This window comes from Xenopus laevis, chromosome 2S (assembly GCF_017654675.1).
Source record: "Xenopus laevis strain J_2021 chromosome 2S, Xenopus_laevis_v10.1, whole genome shotgun sequence".
NCBI classification, from domain to species: Eukaryota; Metazoa; Chordata; class Amphibia; order Anura; family Pipidae; genus Xenopus; species Xenopus laevis.
The window spans coordinates 41,702,593-41,725,444 of record NC_054374.1 but is presented as its reverse complement, the minus strand read 5'-3'; positions in this window follow the sequence as shown (position 1 = coordinate 41,725,444).

Genomic DNA, 22,852 nt, shown 5'->3' with positions numbered 1-22,852 from the left:
GAAGAACTAACCTGGAGGCAGAAAGATGAGACACCAAAGAACACCAAAGACACTTGGGTTAGGAACCTATCAGATAGGGTACTAACCCAGCCTGAAAAGGATGTGTTAGCCAAGGGGTTAAACTATGCAGTGACACCACAACACATACCAGTAGTTGAACTCATCACAGCCACATAGTCTGCTATCAAAAATAATAACTTGAAAAATGAAGAAGCAGAACAACTCCGGCTAAAAGTGTCAGCTGCTTTGTCAAGCGCCAGAACACCTCCCTCTAACCTTACTACAGAAGAGAGGAGAGCACTCAGCTCTCTGAGTAAGGACCCGAACATCACTATCCTGCCAGCAGATAAAGGGCGATGCACAGTTGTGCTCAACACAACTGACTATGACTGCAAGATAACCACTCTGCTCAGTGATAGCAATACATATGAACCCTTAGGGAAAGACCCAACCAGTGGTTACAAGAAAAAGGTGATAGGTTGCCTACAACAACTTGAAAAGGAGAAAGCCATTGATCGAATTTTATACCACCGTCTGTATCCCAGGGAAGCCACACCATGCTTATACGGACTCCCCAAGATACACAAAGAAGGAGCCCCACTAAGACCCATTGTCAGCAGCATAAATTCAGTGAGATACAGCATTGCAAAATTCTTGGCTAACATCTTAGCCCCGTTGGTAGGCAATACAGTGCATCATATCCAGAATGCCAAAGAGTTTGTAACCAAGATTCACGGTGTTACATTAGAGGCAGAAGAAACAATGGTGTCATATGATGTCACTTCATTGTTTACATGTATACCTACTACAGAGGCAATTGAGACTGTAAGAAATCGACTGCAACATGATAACACCCTCAGCAGCAGAACGAAGCTCAGTCCCAACCAAGTTTGTGTGTTGCTAGATTTGTGCCTTAACACCACATACAAGAACCTTTTTTATAGACAGAAACATGGCTGTGCAATGGGTTCTCCAGTCTCTCCCATTGTAGCAAACTTGTACATGGAGGAAGTGGAAAGGAGGGCCTTACTTACATTCCAGGGAACTACACCGACTCACTGGTTCAGGTATGTGGATGATACTTGGGTTAAAATCAGATCCAATGAAGTGGCGGCCTTTACAGAACACATTAACTCAGTGAACAATAACATCAAGTTCACAAGGGAAGATGTCCACGAGAACAAACTTGCTTTTTTGGACTGTTTGATCTGTATCCAAGAGGGGGGTAACTTGAAGACGGACGTATACAGGAAACCCACTCATACGGATCAATATCTGTTGTTTGATTCCCACCATCCACTGGAACACAAACTGGGTGTCATTCGAACCCTGCACCACCAGGCGGAATGTGTGGCAACTGATACAGATTCCAAAGACAAAGAGCAAAAACATCTCAGAGTAGCTTTGAAAGCATGTGGCTACCCAGACTGGGCCTTTGTCAAAACAGCAGCAACTAAGCCCAACAGGAACACCAATAGAAATAACTGCCCGGAGACACATAGCAGGCGAAACATAGTCATCCAATATGTAGCTGGAGTGTCAGAGAAACTCAGGAGGATTTTCAACAAACACCTTGTCCCTGTGTTTTTCAAACCTAGCAACACACTGAGACAAAAACTGGTACACCCAAAGGATCCAACACCAAAAGAAAAACAAAGCAATGTGGTAAACGGAGTCCAGTGTAGCGAGGAGTGCACAGATCTATACATTGGGGAGACAAAACAACTGCTCTCCAAGCGAATGGCTCAGCACAGGAGGGAGAACTCTACAGGGCAAAACTCAGCTGTCTTTCTACACTTAAAAGACAAGGGACACTCCTTTGAAGACAGCAAGGTCCAAATCTTGGATAAAGAAGACCGCTGGTTTGAACGAGGCGTGAAAGAGCCGATTCATGTCAAGGTGGAGAGACCATCTCTGAACAGAGGCGGGGGCCTTCGACACCACCTATCTGCTACATACAATGCTCTTCTAACATCTGTACCCCGGCGGATTCAGAACACTTCACACATCCATTCATGCAACTCTCACAAGTAACACCTGTATCTAGCAGTTGCATGACACATTGGATAATCCTATCACAACTACACAGAATCAACACCTCTGTGAGTTTCTTCAGATGTCACCTCTTTGAAGAGTTACAATGTGCCATTGTAAATGAATTAGTGGAAGAGTTTATATGCCGAGAACTTCCCACACCAGTCAGTTGAACTGAAGAAACTGCTCGGATGAGAAGTGAAACGTCTTCATTGATTACTCAGCAAGTCCAGTTGTTTTTAGATTGACCTATACTAGATATACTATGACCTGGATGAATGAAAATCTTCATAGTCATGTTCTTTGGATAAGCACTAAGGGGCATTCTTTTGAGCCCATATTGGCTGTTTTTGAACCCTTCTTGTAGACCCTGCAGTTTTTATTACTTGTGGGTGAATATTTCCACAATTGGTATATTATATTCGCTTTATAAATACAGTATATTATTTTACATATTTAAGCTGCAATCCTAGTTAAAGTGAAAGTGAAAAACAGTAAACTACAGGCATGGGATCCATTATCCAGAAAGCTGAATTATGGGAGGCCTGTCTCCCTTAGACTCCATTTTATCCAAATAATTCAATTTAGTTCCTTTTTTCTGTAATAATAAAACAGTAGCTTGTATTTTATCACAACTAAGATATACATATTACTAGTTAATACATATTAGCGGTAAAACTAACCTATTGGACTTATTTAATATGTATATGATTGTTTAGTAGACTTCTGTATAATTATGCAAATTAAGGAATGATCCATTATCCAGAAAACCCCGGCCCCAAGCATTCTGGATGATACTGTCTGTACTGCAGAAATCAGGGGACTATTAAGCCATTCCAAAACCTTGTTTTTCTTCAAGGACCTTGTGGTGACTTTTAATTTATGCTTATGATCATTGCCTTGTTGTAGGAGCCATTCCCTTTTCAGCTTCAGCTTCTTGGCTGACTTTCACATTGGCATTTAAATTTGCTGATATCAAGTAGAATCTATTATACCATTAAGTGGCTAATGTGTTGAGCCAGCAAACCATAGAGGGGGGCAGCCTGAGTGGAGAGCGAAAGGCTCACGGGTTTGTCTGTGAGGAGAAGGGAATACTCTGGAGAGAGGACTTGCCTGAGAAGGTTCTGTTTGGGAGATGATTTGGAATCTTCCTCTGTTGGATGGCTGATTGAGAAAGTTGGTCTCTGCGATGAACTGGTAGTTCCATATGCTAACTTTACTGTCCTTCCCTGATCAAAGTTCCAGTGTGGAACTGAAACTTTGGAACCAATAAACCTACATTTTGTTTGCTGAAACCTTTGCCTCAAAACTTCCTTGGAGTGTGTCAACTCACCTTGTTATCTGTTTATATTCGGACTGGCACCAAGGTTCTATTTTTGGCTAATGGTGTGCGCTTTGCCTGCATGATATATATATATATATATATATATATATATATATATATATATATATATATATATATATATATATATATATATATATATATATATATATATATATATATATATATATATATATATATGTATTATAGTGCCATTACATTTGATTGAGAAACTTGTACCCTTAGTACGACAGCAGAATCAAAAACTTCATGATATAGTTACAGTTCAATAAATAAATAAAACCATAAATATTAAATGAATGAAGAGCTGTGTTCATTCATAAACTATAAGCCAATCACAGTCTCTCTTAATTATAGCTTGGAACACAATTCTTAGTTAGCTGACTGACTTCTCTTTAAGCCTCTTCTCTCAAACGTTAGTTTTTATTTTTATTAGCCAACTGCTTTTTTAATACTAAAAGCAAGGTTTTTCTTAATTATACTGACACTTCATTTTGATTTATTGGAGGGTTTTAGTAAAAAATAACATGATTTAGTAAGTTTTAATTTAATTACTTTTGTTAATAAAACCTAAATGGCTATTACATTAGCATTCATTCTGTTGGATTAATCAGGTATCATAGTTTATCCTGAGATTACATTTTGTCAAATAACCAAATAATAAAGGGGAGTAAGGAAAATTAGGAAATCTCTCAAACCATTTCCCAAAGTAGCTGAAAGCAAACACTTACAGTTACTTCTGTTTACCATAACAACAGCATTTCCAGTTATAATGGGAATCAATTTGAATTAATTTCTGGCCTTCTTCACAGTAACAATAAGTTATATAATAGGAAAATGGAATAAAAATCAGCAGGATAGCTGTTTAATTAGCTTCACAGGAAGGCCCCAAAATTCGATTACTCCCTGAATGAATTACTGCTGATTGTTCAACAAGTCATAATTAAATATTTTCTCTTTTACTAAAAAGGCATCCGATATGCTTTTCAGGCCACTAATGAATCATTCTTTGCCACCTATCTTGGTAGGTTTGATAACCTGACTACAAGGGGCTGTTTACTCTTCCTTAGTCTGATTCACCATAGTTAATAGAACATTCTCCCAAACTGAGCCAAAACTGAAAACAAATTAAAGTGCTTGTTTAAATCTACCCGTTTCCATTCATAAACAGGAATTACTAGAAATGAAGGAAGGAAGGAGCAGCAGTTGCATCATCAGAGCTGGTCACATGGTAGCATGATGATGTCATATTACTATTTCCTTTAGTGCTCAACAGCAAATGGTAGGGGAGATGCTAATTAGCCGGGAAGACACAGACATGGGCATTTTACCCCTTGCAATTGCACAGATAAAAAGTGCCTTAAAGGAAAACTATACCCCCAAAATGAATATCAAATTAAGTGATATATTTAAGAATCTTACCAAACTGGTATATATATATATATATATATATATATATATATATATATATATATATATATATATATATATAAGTAAATATTGTCCTATTACATCTCTTGCCTTGAAGAACCATTTTGTGCTGCCTCAGAGATCACCTGACCAGAAATACTACAACTCCAACTGTAACAGGAACAAGTGTGGAAGCAAAAGACAGAACTCTGTCTGTTATTTGGCTCATGTGACCTAAGATGTGGTTTGTTTGTGTGCACAGTGAATCCTACAATCCTAGGAGCCGGCCCTTATTTTTTACAATGGCAATTTTCTATTTATGATTACCTAATGGCACATACTACTAAAAAGTATATTATTATGAAAATGGTTTATTTACATGAAGCAGAGTTTTACACATGAGCTGTTTTATGCAATAAACTACATTGTTCGGGGGGTATAGTTTTCCTTTAACTTCTGTAATGTAATGGCACATTCCCACTGATTCCAATGCAGTAGGTAAAATTTTTCTGTTTTCCAAATTTTTCTGCAGTTTTGCACATTTTTCAGCAAACTGAAATGATTCATTTTCATTTACTAACAATCGTCCTGGTCTATGTCTGGATTTTGGTACTCGTATTTCTAGTCTCCTGCTTTCCCAGCTATAAATCATCTCTGTGGTTCAAACCAAATGAGTTTATCAGAGACATTACCTGTGCCATGTGATACATTTGGAAGGAAGCATCATCTTAGAGAGAATATTGTGTGGATAAGAGATTGGTTTAAGGAGGAGGACTTTGGGTTGAGCTGATTTTTCTATCTGCTACAGACTTTGCTAGGTATGGTCTGCACCTTTTCTTTTATGGGAGTGAATGGCTAGAAGAAGATATGGGGGGAGCAGTGAGTTAATCTGTGGAAGAAAGTTAGATCAGAATTTTGACATAAAAATTAGTGATGGGCGAATTTGCGCCGTTTTGTCGGAAAATTCGTGAATTTCCAGCGAAATTCGTGAAACGGCGAAAAATTTGCGAAATGGCGCCGGCATCTCGTTTTTGATGCAGGCGTCCGTTTTTTTTTTACGCCAGCGAATAAATTCGCCCATCATTAATAAAAAGGAATAATGGGCGTGGAGCTTGAAAAGGGGGATCATTAATAACAGGAAGGACAATACGTTGTATACAAGTATTAATTGTACGTTCAAAATGCAAGAAGCTTAACTAGTAATATGGGTTGCACTAAAGAAAAAAATATGTCATTAAAATCCCTTAAACTTACCAGGATGAGACACCCAACTGGACAGTCGAAGGCTATATTTTGCTATACTTTTCAGATTCAAAAGCAACAGTTATCATCCATATGCCTCCCCTCAAGTCACTGATTGGTTACTGCCTGGTAACCAATTAGTGGAAAGCAAGTGGCTATTACGTTAGACATCACGTCACTCCAGCCTGGCTAACTATATAACTAAACTATATATTTTTCACAGCCTATCTGTTTATGCACTTATTGTTACACTGAACAATTCCTTTAAAGCCAAATATAAAGGAAGAAGTAATAATATGGGAGATCTGAAGTCTTAGTGATTAACCTTTTCATAGATTGTAATGCAAATATTTGTAGGGTTATTTTAAGAAAAAGAGACTCAGCTGTTTGAAGGCTGCAAGATTGGGGCAAATCTTACTAACAGGGGATTTTTCTTAATATCAACTCAAAGGGGTACATTTATCAAAGATTGAAGTTAGAGATTGCCACCATCCTCTAGAGTTAAATTTCACCTCTCTCCATTCATTACTATGGGATTGGTGGTGGTCTAGTGGAGCGGGGACGTTTGCCATGCTCCCTGCGGGGACACCTCCTTTCTCCTTGCACGCCAAAGCACAATTGACTGCGTCTGATGTCATTGCATTTGGCATGCAATTTAAATATTTTAAGGGCCTTAAAATATGCCTTTCAAAATGCCAAAATAAATGAATGAAGGGAGGCGGTATTTCACCCTAGTGGACTGTGGGGATCTCTAACGTCATTCTTTGATAAATATGGCCCATTGAGTGGAGCAATAGTACTGCCAGGACAGTTAATAGAAACAAGCTTATAAACTTATTACATTAAAGATAATGTAAACAAAAATTACACAAAAATGTGTAGCAAACGTGCAAATACTTGAACCTATGGGTAATAGTGCCCATAATGTTATCTCAGTTAATGTTTGTTGCAAAAGCAAACATACACTAGGTCAACAAAGATTCAAAAGATTCAAAAGGTGATTGTCAATGGTACATTCTCTACTTGGTGAAGGGTTCTTAATGAGGTACTGCAGTTTCCTGTAATTAGATTTAAAAAAGCTTCGGATGAAATTTTTGCCTTCCCCTGGCTCAGCTTGCAGTCAGGAAGGCTTCATTTAGACCAGAAGATTTAACCTGATGGCTGTGTGTATTCTAAATATCTATGCTAGTATGTTACCTAGTCCTAGAACTATTGTGCAGCTGGAATGACAATTAAAAAAAATAAAAAAATTAAAAATACGGTCCTTTTGGTTTTCATTCTATGTGGACTCTATAACTCCACCATTATGTGTCGAAACAATCTCCTATATTAAGGATATAAGCATGAAATAAGAGCTCCCCATAATAAAATTCAGCCAGACTCTATTATTTCCTATGGGAGTTTAGAAGCATATTAAATAAATAGTGAATTCTAACTTTCACCCATTGATTAATACTCCCCTAAAAATCCAATAAAAAAAATAGAGTGTGTCTGAATTTTACTTTGGTAAATTTGCAGTTAAGTTTCTATTACTTTGTCTCTATTAAAGCCACGCTATTTAAGCGACAGATTATCTTGTGCAGCCACTACCTTGTGGCATTACTTCTCACTTTTCAGAATAATTTAGAACAATAGTGCCTTTAGACATCACTGCACAACATCTCCTTACCTACATGGTTTTTCATTCCTATTAGCTGGGGGGTACAGGGTTGGCTTGTGCCTTGCCTTCAATTAAAGATATACAGGCTACAAAATGAAATGGAATTGGGGGGGTAGATACAGATTAATTAAATTTGAGTAAAAGTATTAGAAGAAGTACATTGGGATTGGAGGTTACATGGGACTTACTTTGTTGTCCTTACCTACTGTATGCCTATCCTTAAGAGTAAAGTGCCTGTCTTCCTGTGAACTTATTTTGAAAAGATGTTAAAGGTGCAGAGATGCTACAAGATGTGAGAATATGCATCACAATGTGTAATCACTATGATTAATTGGAATAGAATGTGTTGATCAACACAGGGACAAATGGGCACACTGTCCTTCTTAAAAAGACTTACATTTTGACTTCTTAGCTAGTTACCCAGTAAGATAAAGACCTGGTATCTATCATCCATCTTTGGGACCTGCATTTTCCTTATAAGGGTTTATTTCTTCATTTGGATCTCCATACAGTAGAGGTTTTAAAGGGATGTAGAGGAATTTTTCATGATTTCTCCTACTGCTAAAAATCAGATTCTGAATAAATAATTCAGCTAAAACCTGTCAAAATCATGTAAAAGTCAGTGGCAGATGGTCCCTTTTAAAATTGGAACTTGTTTTTTGTCTTCCTGATTGTCGAGATTTTCAGGCGTTTTGACGCTAGTTTAATTCGATAGTCTGAAAAATGTGTAATTCGAGTTTTTCAGGTAACATTTTAAAAAAACCGCACAATTCAAATTGTCGACAATTTTAGTTTATTTAAACAAGCTGCTTTGTAGCCACGGGCAGCCAGTCAAGCACAGGGTTCACAGTAGATAACAGATACGTTCTGCAGAATCTCATTACAATTTGCTTCATTAGTTGATATGTTTCTCAGCAGCATCTGTATCTACTGTATTAGCCTACTATAAATTTAAGTGGTTATTTCTGGTGACCTATTGGAATGATTCAATTCGAACAATGAAAGTAAAAAAAAATTTGAAAGGTAAACTACCCCTTTAATATGTGCATAAATTTGCAGGACACACTGTCTCTAAAACCAGCTTATTTTGAACTCTATTGCCTCTTTAAACTCCAAACCATCCATTTTAGATAAGTACGAAAAGCTCTTTACCACCAAAAAAATAAACAATAAAACTCTTTGATTTCTTTTGTCAAGAGATTGTTTATTTCTGTCTCCTTTTTTTTATTGCACAAAGTCACTTTGCTCCTTTGCTTTCCCTGCTAGATTGATGCTGTTTCAGGCTCAATTCCTCATGAGAGATTTATTACGGTTGGACAACTGCAATACAAAGAGGCCAATCTTTTTTTTTTATCACTTTCACAATAGACAAACTATAGGCAAGAGGTACTTTTTTTGTTATGACTTTACCAGTTAGCATCAAGGTGTTGGTCTGTTTTGAAACTTTCTTTCTTTCTTTGTATACATTTATCTACATTTAATAAGAGTTAATGTTATATGAACATAATATAATTTAATTCTGTATTAACCTGTCTAACTATTTTGTTATAGTACAGTGAGTAGTGACATAAAAACCATACAGCACAGAATGATTTGCTATTATAAAAGTTGTAATTCTGATTTATGCTCTGCTACATTGCAAGACCATTTACTTTGGAAACAAAAAGATCGAGCTATATCTAATATTTCATCACAAAACAATAGGTTTCATTTTGTTTCAGAAAGGCAGTACAAAGTGCAAAAAATAAACAACTACCCCCCATGAACACAATACCACCTGTGTTTGGTAGTAAAGGATTTATAAGGTTTATGGAAGCAGCAGAGTCCACAGGCCAAAATGGGCCCAGTCTCTACCTGTGGCATGTGTTGTATCAGTATAATGTTTTGAGAAATGTAGATTTACCACAGCCAGGTAAAGGATGCAACCAAGGTTCCCAGAGATTTATTCAGATTATCCAGCCCAGAGACAGCAAATGATACAGAGATCTTTCAAAATGTGCCACAGGTTATACTTCCTTCCTTCTCTCTCTCTCCCTCTTCTTCCCTTCCTCTTCTCCTCTGCTCCCTTATCTCTTCTCCTCTCCTTCCCTTTCTCTTCAGCCCTCCTTCCCCTTTCTTCAGCCAAAAACCAATTCCATTGTTATACTGTTTCTATGCCATTGACCCAAATGGGGAATGGTTCTGATTGGCTGATGACAAGTTAAACAGGAAAACCAGCTACTTTCTTTAGATGTCCCTTTTACCAATAACAACTGTACAAACAGTTCCTCTTTGAAATGTAAAAGACCCTCTCCAGATGGTCTCTTGGAATGTGTCCCACCTATTTCTTATCTTATTTTTGCATTTTATTACAAGACAGGATGGGCTCCTTTGAAGGAGTCATAAAAACTCAGGATACCTTCTACCTAAGGATTAATTACAATCAGTCTATATATATCACTACAGCATGGTGTCATTTTTATTTCTAAATTACACTGTTCAGATTAAACATAATTCACTTACATACATAAATAATCCTGAACCAACAAGTGTGTTTTTTAGCTGTAATATTTGTGTGCAGGCAGCTGTCTCAGATCATTGTGCCTGATGCTGTGCTTTCAGAATGAGCCAGCGCTTCACAATAAGCTATTGTTTCTCCTATTCAATGTTACTGGTGGAGTCACAGTGGAACTTTGTTTTCACTATTGAGTTCTTTTCTCATATCTACCAGCTATTATCTTGTGTCAGGGAGCTGTTTGGTTACCTTCCCATTGTTCTGCTGATTGGTTGCTGGGGGGAAGGGAGTGGTGATATCTCTACAACTTGCAGTGCAGCAGTAAAGAGTGACTGAAGTCACATGTCTGAGGGCACCTGGGAAACTAACAACATGTCTAATCCCATGTCAGATTTCAAAATTATGGGGCACATTTACTTAGGGTCGAATATCGAGGGTTAATTAACCCTCGATATTCGACTGTCGAAGTTAAATCCTTCGACTTCGAATATCGAAGTCAAAGGATTTACCTCAATTCTTACGATCGAAGGAAAAATCGTTAGATCAGAAATTTGTTAGAAAGCCTATGGGGACATTGATGTTCAGTAGGTTTTACTTGGCGAAGTAGGGGGTCAAAGTTTTTTTTTAAAGAGACAGTACTTCGACTATCGAATGGTCGAATAGTCGAACGATTTTTAGTTTAAATCGTTCAATTCAAAGTCAAAGTCGTAGTCGAAGGTCAAAGTAGCCAATTTGATGGTCGAAGTAGCCAAAAAAAATGTTAGAAATTCTAAGTATTTTTTCTTCTATTCGTTCACACAAGTAAATGTGCCCCTAAATGTTAAAAAAACCTATTTCATAGATTTCAGTATGAAATTCTGCTGGAGCTTAATTATTAACTGATGTGGTTTGAAAGAAAACCTGTCATCTTCAGTATCCTGAATCCAGAAAAAATGCCAAGGTTCCAGTCACATCTCATGCTTCTGCCTATAACAGCCACTTTTCACATCATTAGGAGACATTTGATACTCTGATGCTTCCGGGTCCTAAAGTGACAGAACCAAAGCGAGAGTTCTGAACATGAAAGGGAACTGGAACGTGTGACTGGAGTAACAGATGAAGAGCTGAGCGTAGTCGAAATAAATGGGCCTAGGTCAAAACCAGGGCAGTACTGAGTCAGGATCGAGAAGAAGAGTCATAGTCAGTAACAGGCAAAGTTTGGTTCAGGCAGCTATACAGCAGTGGTCGAGGACACGCAGAGGTCTAAGAACAGAGAATCAGACTAGAAGAGCACCCAGGATTTATCTAGAATAGACATACGTTGTGTGATGGGAAATGGGTTGTGGCCCCTTTAAATATTTGAACTTCACCCCAAGTGCAATGATACCTCCTGGTGCGCCGAATAAAAGGATGCACACTCAGCAAATGCATCACCACAGGGAGCACAGCAGGTTTCCCCACCACTCCACTAGACCACCAGGTATCCTTACAAAACCCCTTTAACAATTATCTTTAAAAACAATATCTTGAATTTTAATCTGACACAGGTGGAGTGTGTCATAATATTTCAACAAGACCATTTTGAGGTGTACACTATGGGCAAACAGTTAATCTGCAATTACAGAAAACTGCTAAATCGTATTGACATATTGAATGGCTTGCTGAAAAGAATATGCTGCAAAGTTTTTCTCAGTTGATGTAAAAACAGTATGTGCTACATGTTCCTGATTCCCCTGTAGACTAAATTCACAGTAAAGATTAAAAGTTCAGGAGTCACAGTAAGCAATAAACCCCTTTCCCAGTTTGCTTCTTTGCTACTCATGAACTTCCTCTTCACTGATGATTCATTATGCAGGGAAGCTATGGTGATCTATCATGTCCTGTATTTATATTACTCCCACACACTCACGGCACTCTCTTTGTACAGTACATGACTTGCCTTGCTTTCCCCTTGTAGATCTGATGTCAAATAATATGCAGTCTATTAGCAGTTTATTTGGCTTGCAGCTTTACCAACTTGCTGCAAACCACTTCTATTCCCCATTTCCTACACACAAGAGTGTGTGTGTATATATATATATATATATATATATATATATATATATATATATATATATATATATATACATACACAAAAGCAGAAAGTGGCACGCACTCCGATTCACCTTTTCTCCAAAGATTTATTTAGATACAAAAAGATACATCTGGTTTACCATATATACTCGAGTATAAGCCGACCCGAGTATAAGCCGAGGTACCTAATTTTACCTACGAAAACTGGGAAAACTTATTGACTCTAGTATAAGCCTAGACACAACTACAGCCCCGTCTCCCAGCAGCGCACATTCTGCCAAAGTGACCCCCCCAGCGATCAACCGGACTTCTTTGCAAAGTTGATGGTGACAGAGAATTGCCAAACAGATTACTGTGTGCATTGTCCCACTGTCCCACTACCATGTGCAGAGGGTGCTGTTTGATATTGACATCACTGTTAATCTTTCGTATAACCAACAGAGGGCGCTGTGTGATATTGCAGTCACTGTTATTCTTTCATATAACCAACAGAGGGTGCTGTGTGATATTGCAGTCACTGTTATTCTTTCATATAACCAACAGAGGGCACTGTGTTATTCTTCCATATAACCAACAGATGGCGCTGTGTGATATTGCAGTCACTGTTATTCTTTCATATAACCAACAGAGGGTGCTGTGTGATATTGCAATCACTGTTATTCTTCCATATAACCAACAGATGGCGCTGTGTGATATTGCAGTCACTGTTATTCTTTCATATAACCAACAGAGGGTGCTGTGTGATATTGCAGTCACTGTTATTCTTTAATATAACCAACAGAGGGCACACTGTTATTCTTTCATACAACCAACAGATGGTGCTGTGTGATATTGCAGTCACTGTTATTCTTTCATACAACCAACAGAGGGCGCTGTGTGGTATTGCAGTCACTGTTATTCTTTCATATAACCAACAGAGGGCGCACTGTTATTCTTTCATATAACCAACAGAGGGCATTGTGGGATATTGCAGTCTCTCCCCAAGTGTACTGTTGGTATAGGAATGATTAAAAGTGACTGCAATCTCAGCTACTCGGGTCAGGTACCGCTGACCCGAGTATAAGCCGAGGTAGACTTTTCCAGCACATTTTGGATGCTGAAAAACTCGGCTTATACTCTACGGTACATTGACGTTTCGGTTGTGTTCTGCAACCTTTTTCAAGATGTGTAACACACATATAAACAATATTACCAATATTACCAACAATAAACCACACAACTTAAATACCCATCCCCTATGAATGAAAAAAAGGCACCAAATGATGTCATATTGCTGCAGTGTATCATGCTCAGACATCATTCACATGGTGAACACCGGAAATGACGCCAGGCAGACTTTGAACGTTTTTGGTGGAACTGTACCCAATTTGTAATGAAGTATGTGCACCGTTGTGTTGATTTTGGCAAATAAGCAATTGCAGCAGATTGCTGCACAGTAGTACCAAGAGAATCACCCCTGCACTTGCAATATTACATGAATTCTGAGGAGAGAAACTGTGCATTGTGGGAAAAAGCATTACCTTTCAAATTGCACTTTGCACACTGTGGCAATCCCTGCATTTCAGTTGTGCTGAAAGGATAGTACACAAACGTCACTTGCACAGTGAACACTGTAAATGAGGCCAGACAGTCTTTAAAAAATATTTGGTACAACTGCTGCAATTTGTGATGAAGTGCATGCACAGTTGCATTACTTTTGTGCAATAGGCACAGCACAACTGCATCAAGAGCATTGCTGGAATTTCTGTGAAAAATGCAGAGGAAAAAACATGTGATTGCACTCTCTTCACTGCACTTGGGGATGTACAAGTGCTCCTTTTTCTGTATATATTTGGTGTGTGTCAGTAAACCCACACAGTCACCCAGAAGGATGTGCAAACTACTTTTCAGAGTCAAAATCCAAGAACCCTGTTGTTGCAAGGCAGAAAGAGCAGCCACTAAACCAGTGTGCTATCCCAGCTGAGTCTTCCAGAAAGTAAGAAAAAACATCATAAATAAAATAATGATAACATTGCTCAAGTAAGAAAGACTAAAGACTAATAAAAGGGCAGCTTGTTTTATCTAATGAGATGGGAATTTGCAAATGCAGTCCAAATTATTATTTTAACATCACATGAAGTTACATCATGGCATGTGACAGCATCCATTCCATTGGCAAATGGTGGAATAATGCTACATTGAAATAGAGTGATATGGTGGTAAGCGAGCGGTAAGTCAAATATCTAGGGTGTTCTGGATAAAATATAACTTGCTTTTGATGAGCATTCTTCTCAGTTTTGTCTTTGCAATAGCTCTGTTTGCCATCAGGTCATTAAATCAGAGTGAAATGACTTTTATGGGAAAAAAACTTCTATACTATTTCTATAAAAAATACTACTATATGTTTCTTTCATATATTGCATGTTTATAGTGATTCTGAATGTCCTGCTAGGAAGGTGCACTGTGCATAACTCTGGGGATATCTGTGTATACCTGCAACTGTTTTGCCAATATTTAATTAATTTACAGAGCTTGCTTGTTTTCACATTAGTTTCAGCGCTGGTGGAGCATACAACGGATGGTCCATATCAAATACTGTAACACTTGCTCTCCACTTTCATTAGGATGCTCATTAATCTATTTACTCTTTATTTATTTACTCTGTTTTAAGAAAAAACTGCAAACACGAAGATAACTACAGATAGCACCAAAGCTTGGATCTACCTCATTGTATAGATTTCAGCAAAGGTGTGCTTGTGCATTATGCATGATAGTTAAAGTTGATCTTGCACACTGGTATCTACGATATTGATAATATTGGAATGATGCATCACATGACATCATAAGGGTTTGATTAACTGAACTGAATTGATTGAACTGGTTTGATTAATCCAGGGTATGCAAGTGTATTTTTAAATTTAAGGTGGGAAACAGCAGTATTAGTGGGGCTGCAACCAATCGGTTATTCTGAGAAGAGTGGAGGTGTTTGCCAGGAACATATTGAGAGAAGAGATATAGTGCAGAGGAATGAAGGGCTTTGAAGGTTATAAGAAGGAGTTTGTAATCTATTATTTGCTATGATAAGGACTTCAGCAGGGGTGGGGCCTGTATACTCTTGGATAAGAGGAGGAGAATTCTGGCAGCAGTATTTAATATAGATGTAGTGGGGAGAATTGGAGGGAACAGTTAGTGCAAGGTGGCTAGCCTCTATATTAATGTCACTATATTAATATAATATCACTTTTATAATATGCATATATAAGAGTACAGTAAAGTTTGGAGAAATACATAAATGTGGATCCAAATCTCTCAGTAAGGTTTGGAAGTTCAAGTTCCATCTAGAATGCACAGAAGATATGCATGCTTCATACATTAACTCCTATTCCTTTTCAACGTTACAACTGAATAATGATAGGAAGAAAAAATTACTTTACCCTCTCCAATAACAAGCTGTTTAAATCTATGATGGCTTTGACTTTGTTGAAAGAATATCATTTCATCCAATGCAGCCCAATCTTCTCAAACTAATTGGACATATTTCCTTCATCCTCTGCTATTTGCGGGGGCTTTCTCTCTTCCCGATAACCCCTAGGAGCAAAGAATCAGCCGCTGTAAATTCATGTTTCCATGGAGAAACTCCAAGTGCTAGATACTGTTATTACTAACCAACTGTCTAAGACTTGAATTTTGACATAGTTAGACTAAAAAGTATTATCAGAGGTCCCCCAGTTCTGTAAACTGCTTTGATCATCGCACATAAAGCTTAGAAGAATTTATTTCAAGAAATCTGCCAACAAGGGTTTGGTAAAAATGTATTGAAAATAATAAACAGAAATGAATATGTCTATGCTGATATTATCACAGAATATTTCTCTGCTTCTCATGTTCGTGGTGGTATAGATTAAACGCTTTGAAAGCATCCTAGGGTAATTAATCAACTATTGCTAGAAAGTTTCCATTCACCTTTCTCCCATCTTGTTTTCTACTTTGAGTTTTGTTTTTTAGCTTCAAACATTAAAAAAAAATAAAGTTTAAAAAGGTTATTTTTATGCCATGTGAGATATAATACATTCAACAGAATGCTTTCTTAAGCGGTAATTTACTACAGATTTACTGCAAATTGACATGGGTCCTGTTGTGTTTTTGGAAGTGGTTACTGGAATGTTTTTGTGTATATACTATAAATCATACTGCTTCTTGGGTTACAGCTTCTATAGGAAATATATTTCTATTATACAGCTGGAATGAAAACATCTATGAGGCAAATATTTTTTGTGAACTACAAATCACACGTGACTTCCTAGTGAGGCTGTGGAGTAGACTATGTAGACCTCAAAGTGCACTTCAACTTCTGAATCTTTTTAATTTGTTAGAATCATGGTAATGTTAAATGCTATGTATGTAAGGGTCAACTAGAGCAGCTCAGGGTATTCAAATGTTATCTTGCTGATAAAAGGAAGACAGGAAATTAATAATTGCAATAGGAATTTCTTAATCAGGGTATTGTTCTCACCAAATAATAACCTCAAATTTATTTATCATTCCATAATCTTATACATGTTAACAACAGTATAATAAATTACAGGTATAATACAGTTGTAACTTAAGGTATCCCAAACTCAGAACTAACTCCAAGGATCTCGTCACAGCTCACTTTTCAGCCTATAGCAGCCGCCTTTGGATTCAGGAGGAGCCCTCAGCTACTCAGATGCCACCAGGACTTATTGTGAGAGGACCAAGGGGAGAGTTCTGGGCAGGTAAGGGAACCAAACGTAAGCGAAAAGACGTGGGAGCAGTCAGCAAGGCGTGAACAGGCAGGGTCAATACCAGATGGGCAACTCGGTACCAAATCAGATAACTGAAGCAAAGTCGGGTCACAGGCCAAGGTCAAACCAAACAGCAGCGTGGTACAAAATAGGAATCCATGGAATAGTCACATACAGGCTGAGAACAGTACAGGCGGCAGAATGGCAAGGTTGGGAACAGGCAAGGGTCATGGGCAAGAATTAGACAAGAAAAGCACACCCAGGAACTATAGGAATAGACCTTTATGTTAGGAAATGAAAATGGGACATTTTTGCCTTTAAATATTTGAATTTTGCGCCAAACACGATGACGTTTCATAGCAATCTGAATATAGAGAAACTGCCTGAGTGCTGTGTGAAACCGGAAGCACACATTCAGGAGCGGCAACAAGGAGCAGCAGGTGGTGAGAGCACGGCGAATGAGTCCAAATATGAACCCTTTTACAACTGGATATATGCATATCTAGGTAATGGCATGTTACACATCACTGATGTTCGGAACGATTCAATGAATATAATATAACTTCTCTATTATGTTCTTGTAAAGGGTTTTAGGCACTATATCATTGGCATAGTCCATATACCTAAAGGGCTGATAAAGTTCAAGCTATGTATTGTTAAATGTGACTGCCCCTTGCTTTCTTATGGGAGTGTCAATTACCTGATGCCACTTCGTTCTAAAAAAAAGCAGGACTTTTTGTTATATAGCACATACTTGGGGACCCAATTCCATCCCTTGGGGAATAAGTGAAAGCTATCCCTGTGACCGCTTTGAAATTGTGTGCTGATAGACTGAAGGAGAATTGACCCATATTTATTCAGTCATAAGGACCAAAACTTGAATTGTTTCTACTTCCCTTTTTATCCTGTAGAAAATATAGATTTTTCTTACAAAAACCTTAGGCAAAAAGTACTGTATGTTCAGTCCTATTCTTTGAACTCCTGTTGAACAAGTGTATGTACTACCCATTTAGTTCACCTATCGCTGGATAGTGGAATTTCTTTCACATTTTGAATGTTTCAGAAAACGTGTTTGTTCTACTTTACTAATTACTTTACTTAACCCTTTCAATCTGCCACTTTGGGCCCCAGAACCCCAAATTATTAATCACATTTTAAAATGTAATAATCATATTAACAGAGGCAATATACATATAGTTCAGCCTAATATATAAGAAATGTATAAAATGTACCCTGTTTATACTCTTTATTAAAAAATAATTTGTGACATTATAAAGCACAATTGTCTCGTGCTTCTATATATTAGAGTCTGTTATACAGGAAATAATCAATTGAGTTACTGCCTTCTCTTCCCACGGCTGCTGTAAAAAACCAAAGAAGTGGTCTAAATGTTACAGGAAAATAACGCTGAGGGGGCACATTTACTTAGCTCGAGTGAAGGAATAGAATTGATGAATTAAAATCCTTCGAATCGTTCGATCGAACGAATTGCGGTAAATCCTTCGACTTCGATATTCAGAGTCGAAGGACTTAACTTCGACAGTCGAATATCGAGGGTTAATTAACCCTCGATATTCGACCCTAAGTAAATGTGCCCCGATATCTATATCTATTGCTGCAGTATTTAGTGCAAGAAGTTACATAAACTATTATTTTTTAATTAGAAAGTAGGCAAAATATATGTGTCGAACAGAAATGCATACTGCTCCTATAAATTAATTGATATCTATGTTAACAACCTTGGATGGTATACCATAAGTTACTGATACTTGAACTTGTTACATTTTTATACAGGTATGGCATCCATTATCTGGAAACCTGTTATCCAAAAAATCACGTGAAGGTCATCTCCCATATGGGCAGATTTGCTTACATGCAAATTTTAGCTTTGGAAATCTTCGCCATACTTTGGGCAACTACGTCAGACATTATTTTGTGACAAGTACGCGTACTTTCGTCAGCGAAGATTTCTTATCGATTTTTCTGTAGCGTTACTTTCTTCCTAGCAAAACTTTAACTTACTTACCCGTAAGTCAATTTAAATTCAAGTGGGTATATAAATGTCTAATGTATGTATTTATTCGTGATGTTGGTAAAATTGCTGGAAGAGGCGCAGGGGCGTTTCGAGGCTACTTGCCGTCCTGAGGTGGCCACTCTGATGGCCTCCCCTCCCGCCCAGCAAATACCATTTCCAGCACCGTAGTGGATGTTGGGAGGAACGCATCGCTTGTGCAGAAAGCACAATAAAGTTACCAGGAGCGGCTTTTTTGCTATCCCTTCCAAGTTGTGGGCTGCTGCCACCTAAGGCTAGTTTCTCAACTTGCTTAATGGCAGCAGCGCCCCTGAAGTGGCCACTATTTTAGTAAAAATGTCCAAGGAAGCAAAATAGAGAAATAGACCATGAGCCAATCCTAATGTCAAAATGTGACATGAGCTTCAAATGTTGTTCAAAAGTGTAAATAAGATATTTTAAACAGTTACAACTTGTAAACATAATCACACTTTATAAATATGAATAAATATAAAAAAAAACACCCCAGCATTTTGTCTTTTTTGTGACTTTTTTGGAATACCGGATATGATATCAATGACATAATAATGTTGAGGATGAAGCTTCAGTTTATTAATTCGCCGGTCACAACCTTGACGAAATAGACTTTGCTGAAAAGGGAAATAAAAGAAAACATTTACATTTTGATACGTAAGCAGATTAACGTTCATACGCCTGAACAAAAATTCACCTGGTGAAACAGCTCAAAAGTTCTCTAGCGTTTAGGTTTTTCGCTATATAATTGTCTTACTTGCCTTTTAGTAAATAGGCAATGTAGCTGTGAATTGTCTATTTAGTGAAAATTTGTAAAAAAACCCCCACAATTCGCTCTTTAGTAAATGTGCCCCAAAGACTCCGCTATAATCAAATAACTCCATTTTTTTCTCTGTAATAACAAAACAGTACCTTGTACTTGATCCTAATTGATATATAGTTAACCTATATTTGTGGCAAAACAATTCTTTTTTTGTTTTATTTAAAAGTTTCAATGAATTTTTTAGTAGATTTAATGTATGAATATCCCGATTACAGAAAGACCCCTCAAATGGAAAACCCAAGGATGGTGGATGAGTGGTTCCATATCTGTAGTGCAATATATATTTTTGTTATAAATGAATGTCTTAATTGTAGCTAATTGTAATTTATTAGATTTAGGCAACATGTACTTTGTTTTTTTAATTTGTTTAATTTAACAACGCTCATATGTCATTGTAAAATGTACATATTGTAAAATGTTTCTTTCCATTTTCTTTGCATAAGAAGCCTTAGTGACAGTAATCATGGATATGTTAAATACCTCTTGTTCTTTCAAATATACAGGTGGGGATTATTTACATAAAATCTACATGCATTTATTTTACAACCTTTAAATGTCAACTAAAATGGGTTAGCTAAATCGAAGGAAGCAGTCAGTAATCAGAAACATTAAAAATAAGCATAATGTTGGCTGCACCATATAATAGCAGAAGCAAATGCATAGATTGTGGAGTGCCTTAGATGTGTTATACTTCAGATGTACATAGTTGGTTACCTACAGCAAGAACCAAATATCTGCTTTCAAACAGAATGATGCTTAGAAATGTGCTTTTATATGGGTTTTTGCATGAGCTGCAAGATATAAAAACTGTTGTATGCTACAAAGAAGTGTAAAATAATGTTAACCTTTAATAATAAAGACACCATAAGATAAACACATTTAATGGGATGAAAACCTGATCACTTTAGCTGGATCATGAGGATCTCTACAATTCAGATTTTTGTGGATTTCTGAAAACGAGTTTGATATTCCATATATGTAACTACACAGGAATCTTGTTAATGCCTTTATTAGCATTATAATGTGAAGTATAAAATTAATTTCTCCAGTAGTTGAGTTATTTTATGCTGATATTATTAAAACTTATGTACAACATATTCTCAACATTTAAATGAACATTAATTTCAGATGCAGTTTTTTTTTTTTAATTTCAGATGCAGTTGAGGCTACCAACTCTGTTTGATTAATGGGCAATTCAACATTACCAAATGGGAATCTATTATTAGCAAATGTGCAGTTCTAATAACTGTTCTAATAACTTTAAAGTTAAGTCATAATGTTAATTTATGTGTGACATTTTAGGGCAAATATCCACAAGATTTTGTTTTCATTTAGTTTGTTATCCCTCTTGTGTCAGTACACAACTTATTTGGATAAACCATTGAGAAACTGCATAGAATTACAAATCCCATGGTAATTTAATATTATATTTTCTCTGAGCAAGGCTGCTATCAAAAGGGTAATGCAGGAGTTCTATCAGGGGCCCAGACTTATTTATCAACATTCTCATTTTAGTGGTTTTAGAGGTTTTTGAAACCATGACTAAACTCACTTTCTTTAAAACCACTGATAGAACTGTCACGGATCCAAATATAAAAAGTCTGAATTGATTAAAAAGGTCCAATAAGATCAGCACAGCTCCCACTGACTTCTTTAGGACCTCGACAACTTTTACTTGGTGAATTTTTGCATTAGTGGTTTTCGTGGTTTTTATTCTTAATAAATCTCGTACTAGAGATTTTAGGAAATATAGGAAAGCCACAATTTTTTTTGAGATTCGTAGAAAAAAATAGAAATGGACCCTAAAATATTTGTATTGGTTTTTGGGAGGAGAAATATTTGTAGTGGTATCTGAAAATGTACATTTCTGTTGAAAGCAGTATCTCTTTCTATGTCTGTTTACATGAATTTCTTTATCTGACTCCTGAAACAATGTTACAAGACAGTTCATTAAAGTTCATTAATTTGTTAGTTCATTAATTAAAACACCCAAGCTTCTGTGCAGTTGACATCTTTTAAGAAAGTGAGCCCCTTTAAAAGATGTATTAGACAAAGATGTATTAGTGTCCAATGCAAAGTGAATGGTAAATCTCCTCCACCAGTCACACAGCGAATAACCTACTCACCAGACCTAAAATTAAAAAACACACTGCTTAATATCACTCAGTGGCAAATAGAGTACCCCACTGCTCCATTAAATGCCCAATGGGGAGGGAAATGCTTCAATTCTCCAATAGGAAATGTATAGAACTCCTGTATTTCTGAATGCATTACTGGATATCTTTAAATAGCCTATTTGGTGATTTATAATTAATACATTTATTGCACTATATTCAATTTTATCTCTTGTACTGTATGATCGTTTTGATATCCTATTGGAGCATTGAAGTGCTGAAGCATCTCCCTCCCTCCTGACTGGTGAGTGAGATTTACCATTCACTTGAATTAGACATAATTTGTATTCTGTTGACACTTTTTATCATACATGCATTTATTTTGACTATGCAGTATATGCTACTCTCAAAAATACTTTAGTAACATAGTAAGTTAGGTTGAAAAATGACACACATCAATCAGGTTCAACCTTTTAATTTTTTTTAATCTGCCTAACTGCCAGTTGATCCAGAGGAAGGCAAAAAAAACCCATGTGAAGCCTCTCCAATTTGCCTCAGAGGGGGAAAAATTCCTTCCTGACTCCAACCGGACTAGTCCCTGGATCAACTTGTACTATGAGCTATCTCCCATAATCCTGTATTCCCTCACTTGCTAAAAAGCCATCCAACCCCTTCTTAAATCTATCTAATGTATCAGCCTGTACAACTGATTCAGGGAGAGAATTCCACATCTTCACAGCTCTCGCTGTAAAAAACCCTTTCCGAATATTTAGGCGGAACCTCTTTTCTTCTAATCGGAATGAGTGACCTTGTGTCAGCTGGAAAGACCTACTGGAAAATAAAGCATTAGAGAGATTATTATATGATCCCCTTATATATTTATACATAGTTA